We start from the raw sequence: 12,088 nt of genomic DNA, 5'->3' as shown, positions 1-12,088 counted from the left end.
TTTAAATACTTAGTGATGAAGATCAAAGACTACAGCCTTCCGTATGGGTTGCACCTCAATAAAAGGAAAACAAAACTCCTCACCACATGAACAATAAATAATATTCTTATCAATGTAGACAAGGTCGAAGGAGTCAAAGCCTTCATTTTGCTTAGATCCACTATCAACACACATGGAAAGAGCACTGGGCAAATCTGCTGCAAAAGACCTCTTTAAAGTACCCAAGAGCAAAGATGTTAGTGTGAAGACTAAGGTGCATCTGACCCAAGTCATGATATTTTTAGTAACTTTATATGTATATGAAAATTGGACAATGAATAAAGAAGACCATAGAGTGATGCATTTGAGTCATGGTGTTGGAGATGAATATTGAAAGTGCCATGGACTGCCAGAGAAACAAAGAAATCTATGTTGGAAGGAGTACAATCAGAATGCTCCTTAGAAATCAAGATAGCAAGACTTCATCCTTCATATTTTGGACATACGATCAGGAGGTACCAATCCCTGGAGAAGGACATCATGCTTGGTAAAGTGTAGGATCAGCGAAAAGAAGAAGATCCCCAATAAGATGGATTGGCACAGTGGCAGCGGCAATGGGCTCAAGCTTAACAGTGATTGTGAGGATGGTACAGGACACGGCAGTGTTTCTTTATGTTGTGCGTGAAGTTGTTATGAGTTAGAACCAACTCAGTGGTTCTGCACAACAACAACAACAAAAATCCCTCCCTCACCTATTCAGTTTATGTCTCAGTCCATGTGTCTACACACAGAACACTGTTGTTCTAGGGATGTGTATATATTACTATTTACCTCTATCCCCTTTAGCCCCTGCATATCTTTCTGTGTCTTCACCTATCTTCATCATTCTTCTACCACCCTCCCTTTTCTTGTATATTGTCCTCCCCCTTCCCATCACCCAAGCTACCATGCGTCTACCCGCTAATCAGTGAATTACTCTACCCTCCCTCTCACTCCTGATAATCATTAACGAATGTTTCATTTAGTATGAAACCCTTTGCTTAAGTTTTTACAATAATGGTCTCATGAAATATTTCGTGATTGAATAATTTCACTCAGCATAATGTCCTCCAGGTTCATCCATGTTATGAGGTATTTTTCGAATACATCATTATTCTTCATCGTTGTATAATAGTCCAGCATGTGTACGTACCAAAGTTTGTTTATCCGTTTTTCCTTTGATGGTCATTTAGGTAATCTCCATCTTTTTGCTATTGGGAATAATGCTGCAATTAACATAATTGTACATATCTCTACTCGTGTCTTCGCTCACATTTCTTGTGGATATATACCAAGTAGAGGGATTCCTGGGTCGTAAGGTATTTCTGGTGTGGCGCTGTGGGTTACTGCTCTGTACTGTAATGCCTATTTAAACAATTCAGTGGTTCAAGCTCACCAGTTGCTCCTTGGAAACCCTATAAAGGGTTGCTATGGGTCGGAACCGACTCAACGGCACTTAACAACAACAAAGGTATTTCTATTTCCAACTTTCTGAGGAAATGTCATACCATTTTCCAGAGTGGTTGAACCATTTTGCAATCCCACTAGCAATGTTGATGGGTCCAATCTCTCCACACCTTCACCAGCATTTGTTGTTTTTAATGCTGGTGTGAGATGTTGTTATGATGTACATCTCTTTAAAGGCTAATGATCGTGAGCATTTCTTCATATGTTTGTTGGCTGCTAGAATGTCTTCCTTGCTGTTCATAGCCTGTGCCTAGTTTTTAATTGGGTTGTTTGTCTTTTTCTTGTAGAGGTGTTACAGTTTTTCTATAAATTTTAGATATTAGTCCGTTGTCTGATGTGTCTTTGCAAAAAATTTTCCAGTCTGTGAGTTCCTTTTTTAATCTTTTGGCAAAATCTTTTGATGCACATAAATGTCTAATTTTTAGAAGGTACCAGCCATTTATTTTGTCTTCTACTGTTTGTGTGTGTTTTTGTAGCATTAGATAGTATACCTATGCCATGTATTAGAGCCCCTAAGTTTGTCCCTATTTTTTCATTGATGACCTTTATAGTTCTAGGCTTTACACTTAGGTCTTTAATCCACATCGAGTTTGTTTTGGTATATGGTGTGGGATATGTGCCTTGTTTCATCCTTCTGCAAATGGATTTCCAGTCTTGCCAGCACCATTTGTCAAAGCAATAAAGTTTAGAGAAGTAGGGTGTGGCTGATACCTGTAGTACAGATGCTACCGAGGAGTCAATTAAAATGGGACTGAAAGTGTGCATAGGATTTATTGTGTAATAAATCTGGCAGCCTCATTGAGAGTCATCTCAGAAAGGCTGTTGAGGCAAAAGTCAGGTTTCATTGAGGGGGAAAACGAGAAAGGAGAGGAGACATCAAATATAGACAGCTCTTTCAGAAAGTTTGACAGTACCTATGTCAAAAGCCGTTAAGACATTGCTATCTATGCTTTGGACCCAGATTTTTTACTTCTATGACTCTAACCAAAGGAAATCATTGGAGATACTGACAAAGACTTAGGCACAAGCATATTACTGCAGGTCTCTTTATAATAGAAAATGTTGGCAAAACACAAATATCAAACAGTATAGGAAATTATTAAATAAACGATGGCATGTCTTCATGATGGAGCATAGTTTTAGCCAATGTAAATGTTATTTTGAAAGAAATTCTTAGTGAAATGAAATAATATTCATAATAGAAGAAGCACACATATAGTTTTGTATCTATATATAATACACAAATTTGCTCTGCATAATGTATTAGTCACATGCAAAGAGAAAAGCAGGAAAGAAACACATTAAAATATCACAGGAAAAATCACATTGATTAAGGGTAGGGTTACATAGTCAATTATTGCAATTGCTGTCAATAAGTTGTCCACCTGTGGAAAGGTGAATTGGTATAAGTTGTATGATAGGTATATTCACCACAATGACCAAAATTAAAGATTAGATGCTGAGGCTGCTACGTACAACCAAAAAATTTATAGGATTTGGTTCCTTGGTTTGGAGGTTTTGGGTCATGGTTTCATGGGACATCTTGATTAATCGGCTTAATAACATGTTTGCAGTTTCTAAATTCTACCTCCTAGTTTGTTGCATAATTCGTGGGATCTTAAAAGCTTGCCAGCAACTATCCAAGCCACAGATAGTCTCTGTTCGTCTGTAGCAACAGAGTAAGAAGAGTTAGGAATAGGAGCAGGCTAGGAGAGACATGGCCTTCATGAACAATGACTTCCTTTGTTCAGAAGAACTGAGCATTTTGATCCAAGATTCCATAGAGGAATCCTGATCAAAAGGGGCAAAATGCAGAACAGAAGTTCAAATTCTCAAGGACACTAGACTGGAGTTACAGAGGCTGAATGAACTTCCTGAAACTTTTGTTTTGAGGTAATCTTTAAACCTTAAACCAATAATATCTCCTGAAGTTTCTTAAAACCAAATAATAGATTAGCTCAGTTAGTAAAGAAGGTCTATCTTGAGCATTATACTCTTTTATGAACTATCTATATGGAATCTGACTGACAACAGCAATTCGATAGGACCACTAGGTAGCAATGAGTTAGTTCACCTTTTGCTCCACCCAGGACTCTAAGTAAGGTACTGTATATTGTTTTTGTTGGTTACTGTTGAGTCACTTCTGAGCCACCATGACTCCATGTAGCAGATGGCAGATGGTAATGAATCCTTGTCTACTCAGAGCATGTTGTATAATATCAGGCGGAAAAAAAGCGAGGCAGGAAGCTCTCACTAATGGTACCTGGGTGACTGACTACTCTTGTTAAATCTGTGGCAGTATCCTGACCACCATGCAAGAGGATGCCCTTCTGAAAGTACACGGGTGGTTGGCTACAGCCAGGGAGACACTGCTTAACCAATACACCTGCAGTCCAAGTGCCCTGCCTGTCTCCCCACACACTCCTCACGCAGCAAGTTTCAGCACCTTGTGCTAGGTTATTTGGCTCTTATGAGACCCTTGAGGATCATTTTTCTCTGTAAAGACTTTTCCCCCACTCTGGGCAGACTTTATTCTAGAATAGTCTCTGGCATTCCTTAAGAACAAATTAGGAAGACAGTGATTAGGCCAAACAAATCTGCTTTTGTTGTTGTTGTTGTCAGGTGCCATCTAGTTGGAATCGACTCATAGCAACCCCATGCACAGTAGAACGAAACAATATCCGATCTGGGCCAACCTCACTACCGCTGCCACACTTGAGTGCATCAATTATGCCATTAATGATGCCACCTGGCTGATCCATCTCGTTGGGGGTCTTCCTCTCTTTCTCTGATCCTCCATCTTACCCAGCATGACATCCTTCTCTAGCGACTGTTCCCTCCTGACAATCTGCTTTTGGTCATCCTTTATTTAAATCTGGAGCCCTGGGGGGAGGGGTTAAGTGGTAAATCACTTAGCTGCTAACTGATAGGTCTGTAGTTCAAATCTACCAGCTGCTCACTATAAGAAAGGTATGCTTCATGGAAGCAGCAGTCAAGAAATCAAACAAGGCTCTTTCTCTTCAGCAAGGTGGTCAAGTGGCAGACATAAAGATGCAGGTCTTTGTGAAGATCCTGATGGGCAAGACCATCACTCTCGAGGTCGAGCCTCGTGACACCATTGAGAATGCCAAAGCCAAAATCCGAACAAGGAAAGCATCCCCCAGCTTCCGCCCCCCAACCAGCACCAGTAAACAGCCGGAGGACACCTGCACTCTCTCAGCTTCCAGTGAGTCCACCCTGCACCTCGTGCTCCGTCTGCATGGTGAAATCATCAAGCCTTCCCTACACCAACTTGCCCCAGAAGTACAACTGGGACGAGATGATCTGCCACAAGTGTTACTCTCACCTGCACCCCCGTGCTGCTAACTGTTGCAAGAAGTGTAGGCACCCCAACAATCCGCGCCCCAAGAAAAAGGTCAAATAAGGCCCCTCTCTGCTTGGCTCCCCTGCTGCTCACAGTTGAGGTTCTCCTGAGCTCCATAGCCCTGGGCCCTTAATAAAGTCTCACTTTCATTGAACTGAAGCAGTCAAAAAAGAAAGAAATCAAACGACTATTACATTAGACAAATCTGCTGCACAAGACCTCTTTAAAGTGTTCAAGAGCGAAGATTTCAGTTTTAGGGGTAAGGTGCCCCTGGCCCAAGCCATGGTATTTTCAATAGCCTTAAATGCATGTGAAAGTTGTTAATGAATAAGGAAGACCATAGAAAAACTGACACATTTGAGTTATGGTGTTAAAGGAGAATATTGAAAGTACTATGAACTGCTTGAAAAACAAATCTGTGTTGGAAGAAGTACAGACAAAGTGTTCCTTAGAAGTCAAGATGGCAAGACTTCGTCTCTCATACTTTGGACATATTATCAGGAGGGACCAGTCCCTGGAGAAGGACATCATGCTTGGTAAAGTGGAGGGTCAGTGAGAAAGAGGGAGTTTCCCAATGAGATGGGTTGACACAGTGGCAGCAACAATGGGCTCAAACATAACAACAATTGTGAGGATGGTTCCGGACTGGACTGTGTTTTGTTCTATTGTGCATAAGATCTCGATGAGTCAGAACCAACTTGATGGCACCTAACAACAACAGCAAAAATTGCAATCTAGGAAACACTATGGGGTAGTTCTTCCCATCCTATACAGCCTCCGTGAGTTAAAATCGACTAGATGGCAATGACTGGGCTTGGATATTTAAATCTAATTCTCCTAAAGGGTTTGTCCTGGTACTCCTGTAGGGGGACCAGTCAGCAAGGGAAAGGAGACCAGCACCGAAGTCCAGAAGTTTTCCCCATGTCTTCCTTTGCTGGGCACTTCAGAGTGGTTATCAGAGTCAAATGAGGTTACAGCTATGCAAACACTTTGTAAACCACGAGAAGCTGTATGAATGTCAGTCTTTGTGATTATCATTATTCTATGAGGAAGATAAAGTCTAAAATACATATTCTGTCTCCATGTCACTTTGCTTAACTCTAAACCAATGAGGAAATTCTCAAGCAAAGAACTGATCCTAGAGAAAGGGTATAGCTTTCAATTTATATCAGCAAATGGCTTACCCCAAGATTATCATGTCGTTGCTAAGTGCCATCAAGTGGGTTTCGACTTAGAGCAACCATGTAGAGGGTTTCCGAGGAGCAGTTGGTGAGTTTGAACCACCGACCTGGTGCTTCAAACCGACCTTGCAGTCCAGTGCATTACCCTGCAGTATGTAGAATGTAACTAACCACTGTTGCGACCCCATGTGGAACAGAAAGAAACGCTGTTAGGTCTTATGCCATCTACACAACTGTCGGTATATTGGAGTCCATTGTTGCGGTCAAGGGGCTCATCTTTCAGCTCTACTGTTGTGGTTAGTTGTCCTTGGGTCGGTTCCAACTCTTAGTGACCTTATGCACAACAGAATGAACTCTGCCTGACTCTGCACCACACTCACAATCCCAGTTACCCATTGCCACTGCTACTGTGTCAACCCATCTCATTAGGGTGCTCCCTCTTTTTCACTAACCCTCCATTTTACCAAGCATGATGTCCTTCTCCAGGGACTGGTTCCTCCTGAAAATATGTCCAAAGTATGTGAGACAAAGTCTGGTCATCTTGGCTTCTAAGGGGCATTCTGGTTGTACTTCTTTCAACACAGATTTGTTTGTTCTTCTGGAAATCCATGCAACAATTCTCCTATGGTCTTCCTTACTCATTGTACAACTTTCATATGTATGTAAGTTATTGAAAATACCATGGTTTGGGTCAGGCACACCATAGTCCTCAAACTGACATCTTTGCTCTTGAATACTTTAAAGAGGTCTTGTGCATCAGATTTGCCTCATGCAATATATCATTTAATTTCTTGACTGCTGCTTCCATGAGTGTTGATGATTGATCCAAGCAAAATTAATTCTTTGACAACTTGAATCTTTTCTCCATTTATCCTGATATCATTTATTGGTCCAGTGGTGAAGATTTCTGTTTCCTTTACATTGAGGTGCAACTCATACCAAAGGCTGTGGTCTTTGGTCTTCATTAATAAGTATTTTAAGTCCTTGTCCCTTCCAGCAAGCAAGGTTGTATCATTTGCATAGCACAGGTTGTAATGAGTCTTTCTCCAATTCTACTGCCACGTTCTTCTTTATACAATTTAGCTTCTCAGATTATGTGTTCAGCATACAAATTGAACAAATATGGTAAAAAAAAAATTTAAAAAAAATACAATTCCGACACACACCTTTCCTGATTTGAAACTATTCATTTTCCCCTTGCTCTGTTCGATTGACTACATCTTGGTCTATGTACAGGTTCCTCATGAGCACAATTAAGTGTTCCAGAATAATCATTTGCCTATGGACAGTGTTGTCCATAGCTTGTCATGATCCACACAACCAAAAGCCTTTACATAGTCAATAAAGCACAGGTAAATATCTTTCTGTTATTCTCTGCTTTCTGCCAAGATCCATCTGCTGTCAGCAATGACATCCTTCTTTCCACATCCTCATCTGAATCAGATTTGAACTCTGGCAGTTCCTTCAATGTACTGTTGCAACCGTTTTTTAAATTATCTTTAGCAAAATTTTACTGCGTATGATATTAATGATACTGTCAGTGATTTCCGCATTCCACTATGTCACCTATCTTTGGAATAGGCACGAATATGGACCTCTTTCAATCAGCTGGTCTACCAAATTTCTTGGCACAGATGAGTGAGTGCCTCCAGTTCTTCATCAGTTTGTTGGAAGATTTCAATTTGTATTCCATCAGTTCTAGAGTCTTGTTCTTTATCAATGCCTTCAGTGTACCTTGGACTTCTTCCTTAATACCATTGACTCATAATCATGTGCTACCTCTTGAAATGGTTGAATATTAACCATTTCTTTTTAGTACAGTGACTCTGTATATTCCTTCCATCTTCTTTTGATACTTCCTGCATCATTCAATAATTTGCCCAGAGAAAATACTTCAACATCACAAGTCAAGGCTTGATTTTTTTTTTTTCCCTCAGTTCTTTCACCTTGAGAAATGCTGAATGTGCTCTTCCCTTTTGGTTTTCAAACTCCAGATCTTTGCATATTTCATTATAATATTTGCCTTTATCTCCTTGAGCTGCCCTTTGAAATTTTCTGCTTAGGTCTTTTACCTCATTTTTTTTCCATTTGCTTTAACATCTCAACTGGAGAGCAAGTTTTGCAATCTTTTCTGACACACATTTTGGTCTTTTCCTTCTTTCTTGCCTTTTTAATGACCTTTGCTTTTTTCCTGCATGGGTGTTCTTGATTTCATCCCATATTTTTTCAGGTTTTTGGTCATTAGTGTCTAATGCATCAAATCTGATCTTGAGAGCATCTCTAAATTTAGATGGAATATGCTCAAGGTCATATTTGACTCTTTTGGACTTGTTCTAAGTTTCCTTATCTTCAACCTGAACTTGCATATGAGCAATTGATGGTCTGTTCCACAGTCTGTCTTAGCCTAATTTTGACTGATGATATGGAGCAGTTTCACCATCTCTTTCCATAGATATAGTCAATTTAATTTTTATGCATTCCATCTGATGAGGTCCATGTGTGTGGTCATCTTTTAAACTTTTTAAAAATGGTATTTGCAATGAATAAGTCATTGTTCTTGCAAAACTCTATCATGCCATCTCCAGCATCATTTCTATCACAAAGATCATATTTTCCAGCTACTGATAATTACTTTTTGCTTCCAACCTTTGCATTCCAAATGGCAGTAATTATCAATACATCTTAACAGCATGTTAGATCATTTTCAGACTGAAAAAGTTAGTAGAATTATTCAATTATATCATCACTAGCTTTTAGTGTAAATTTGAATAATAGTGGTATTAACTGGTCTGCCTTGTTGTTGTTGTTGTTGTTAAGTGCCAATGAGTAGGTTCTGACCCATAACGACTCTGGTCTGCCTCTAGGCGTATCCGTATTATCCTGTCACAGACAGCATTATACTTCAAGATAGATCTTGAAATGTGCTTATGATGATGAATACACCACCATTCCTTCTCAGTTTTTTGTTCTCAGCATAGTTAGCCATGTGATTGTCAGATTCAAAATGGCCAATACCTGCCCATTTCATTTCACTAATGCTTAGGGTATCAATGTTTATGTGTTCCATTTCATTTTTGACAACTTTCTAATTTCCATAGTTCATACCTTTCATGTTGCCATTATTAATGGATGTTTGCAGCTGTTTCTCCTCATTTTGAGTTGTTCCCCATCAGCAAATGAAGGTCCTAAAAGCTTTACTCCATTTGTGTCATCATGGTGCTCTACTTTTAGGTAGCAGCTCTTCCTCAGTTGCGTTTTGGGTGCCTTCCAACCTGAGGGGCTCTACTTCCAGCACTATATCTGACACTATGCTGGTTCTATTCATACTATTTCAATACTCAATATTCTGCTACTGTCTGACCAAGGTTTTCAGTGACTAAACATTCACAAGTAGTTCACCTCTCCTTCTTCCTAGTCGGCCTTACTCTGGAAGCTCAGCTGAAACCTATCAACCATGAAGGACCCTGCAAGCACTCAAAATACTGTGGCATAGCTTTCAGCAAGCCATCACAATATGACAAACAGACAGGCACGGGGCGGTTCTGATCTATAAACAGAAAATATTCTGTTGTGTCTCATTGACCAGTGTTCAGAAAAAGATTGCGAAACTTTTCTTCCTAGTCTGTCTTAAATCTGGAAGCTCCATGGAAACCTGACCACCATGGATGACCTGCTGGTATTTTAAATACTAGTGGCATAACTTCTGTGTAGCATAAAGCCCTGATGTGGCTTATCCTGGTAGGATAAGCACAGGACTGCTAACTGCAAGGTCAGCAGTTCAAATCCTCCAGCTGCTCTTAGAAACTTTATTCCAAGGGTGGCTATGAGTCAGAACCGACTCACTGGTATACAACAACAACAACAACAATAGCTTCTAGCATCAAGCAACATGCAAGCCACCATAGTGAGCCAAACTGACAGATGGGTGGAAGACCATTTAGCTTGGAAATCCTTTATTTGGTCCCTGAGAGTCAGAATCCCTGCACTTGGTCTATGGAAGAAGAAGTGTACAAACAAGAAAGAGAGCAAATGGGAACCTTCATAGGAAATCTCTATTGCTATAGTTTTGTTGTTGTTAAGTGCTGTCAAGTTGGTTCCAATCCATAGTGACCCCATATAGGGTTTCCAAGGAGTGGCTGGTGAGCTTGAACCACCAACCTTTCGATTCAAACCAATTTTGCAGTCCAGCACATTAACCCATAGCACCACACTAGGGTTTTAGTTTAGGCCCTCAAAAAGAAGTTGTTGAAACAGTGTCTTAAATACCACTAACATAGGCTAGAGTCCACTCTGATATCTTGTACCTTTAGGGTGGTAGGGGCAGCAAGCCCTCTTCTGAGAACAACAGGTGCCTTGGGGCACAAGGCTCCTTCAGAGGAAAAGCCAGGGGGAGTCTGCCAGACCTGGGAGAAGCTGTTGATGAGAATAGTGACCTTTCCAGAGAAGACATTGGGAGTCCCAGCCTTAGAGCTCTCATAGCAAAAAGGTGATGGGCTAGTGAATGAACCTGGTATGTTCTGAGGTCTCATGGGTGAGGACGTAGCGGAGAAAAGCTTTGCCTGACGTCAAAACTAATGTGCAGCAGAACCTTCCGTGATCACTAAAGTGGCAACCAGTTCGTAAGAAGAGCCAGAGTTAGCTAGCTGCTCTTTCTTTAAATGTGTTTACTGGGCACTTCCTCTGTACATAGAGCTTTCTGAACACAGACATGGAAATAACACAGTGATTCATCATTCTCTGAAGACACTTGCTGTTGTTGTTGCTAAGTGCCATTAAGTTGGTTCCAACTTATAACCAGCCTGTGAAGGGTTTCCAAGGAGCAGTTGGTAGGTTTGAACTGCTGACCTTGTGGTTTGCAGTCCAGTGCTGATCCACAGCACCACAAATGAAATCATTGGGCAAAGCAGAAGAAAAACCATGTCACAAAGCAGTAGAAGACAAGTGACAGCTGAAGGCCCCAACAAAAGTGCCAGAAATTGAAAGAGGGAAGATGATTTGAAGTTAAGAGTCAGGAAAACTTTCCTGGTGGAGGTGCAAACTGACCTAGACCTTTGGACCAAACCCAAAACAAATCTATTTCATCCAATCTATTCCAACTCATAGTGACCCCATAGGACACAGTGTAATCGCCCCATAGGATTTCCAAGTCTGTTTGTTTTTTCAGAAGCAGACTGCCACATCTTTCTCCTGTGAAAAGGCTGGTAGATTTGAACTGCTGAACTTGTAGTTAGCCAACTGCTTAGTCACTGTGCTGCCAGGGCTCCGTAGACTTTTTAATGTGCCCAGAAATTGAACAGTTAGAAAGAAAGGGCAATTTGGATGTCAGCAGCAGCATAAATGAAGGGATGGAGATGGGAACGTATATGGTATGTAGTAAGGGCTTTGTTAGGGTAACAGTAGAAATGCAGGTTAGAGAAGTCATTTAGACTTCCATTACATGCTTGAAAAGGTTTTGAAATGCTGCCCTCAGGCTAATCCTGTGTGTTCACGCAGGGAGGGTATGGACATTGTGCCTGTCTTTAAGCCACTGCATCAAACCTGTCTGTCACAGATGACAAGCAGCCACAGGACAGTCCCAGGAGCACCAGGGGTGCATTGTGTAGCTGCAGTCAGTGGGAACATCAATGACAAAGAGTACCTCCCATCAAGAACCTGAGGCAAGGAGATTTACAAGGAAAGGGCCTTACAAAGCTGGGCTTTAGGGGTGGAATTTGGTTGTGGGGAATTGAAATAAAAAATTTGAGGGAATTTGGTCTCTGTACTTGCAAGCTTGGCCAAGTTGTCCCTCTACTTGACCAAGGATGATGTCCTTCTCCAGGGACTGGCCCCTCCTGATGGCATGTCCAAAGTACATGAACCAAAATCTCACCATCCTCACTTCCAAGGAGAATTCTAGTTGTCATTCTTTCAACACAGATTTCTTGATTGATTTGTGGTATGCTCAATATTCTTCACAAACACATGATTCAGATGCATCAATTCTTTCCCAATCTTCCTTATTCATTGCTCAGCTTTCACATGTATCTGAGGCGATTGAAAACATCATGGCTTGGGTCAG

General features: G+C 40.9%; 1 pseudogene; it reads left to right on the top strand.

Annotated features, from left to right (window-relative positions):
* Positions 1-4,509: 4,509 nt before the first annotated feature.
* LOC102819693 lies at positions 4,510-4,909 on the top strand (annotated as a pseudogene).
* The last annotated feature ends 7,179 nt before the right edge of the window (positions 4,910-12,088 follow it).

The sequence above is a fragment of the Chrysochloris asiatica genome, unplaced genomic scaffold (genome assembly GCF_000296735.1).
Source record: "Chrysochloris asiatica unplaced genomic scaffold, ChrAsi1.0 scaffold00021, whole genome shotgun sequence".
NCBI lineage: Eukaryota > Metazoa > Chordata > Mammalia > Afrosoricida > Chrysochloridae > Chrysochloris > Chrysochloris asiatica.
Note: the sequence above shows the minus strand (reverse complement) of the source record. Positions and strands in the feature narration are given on the sequence as shown.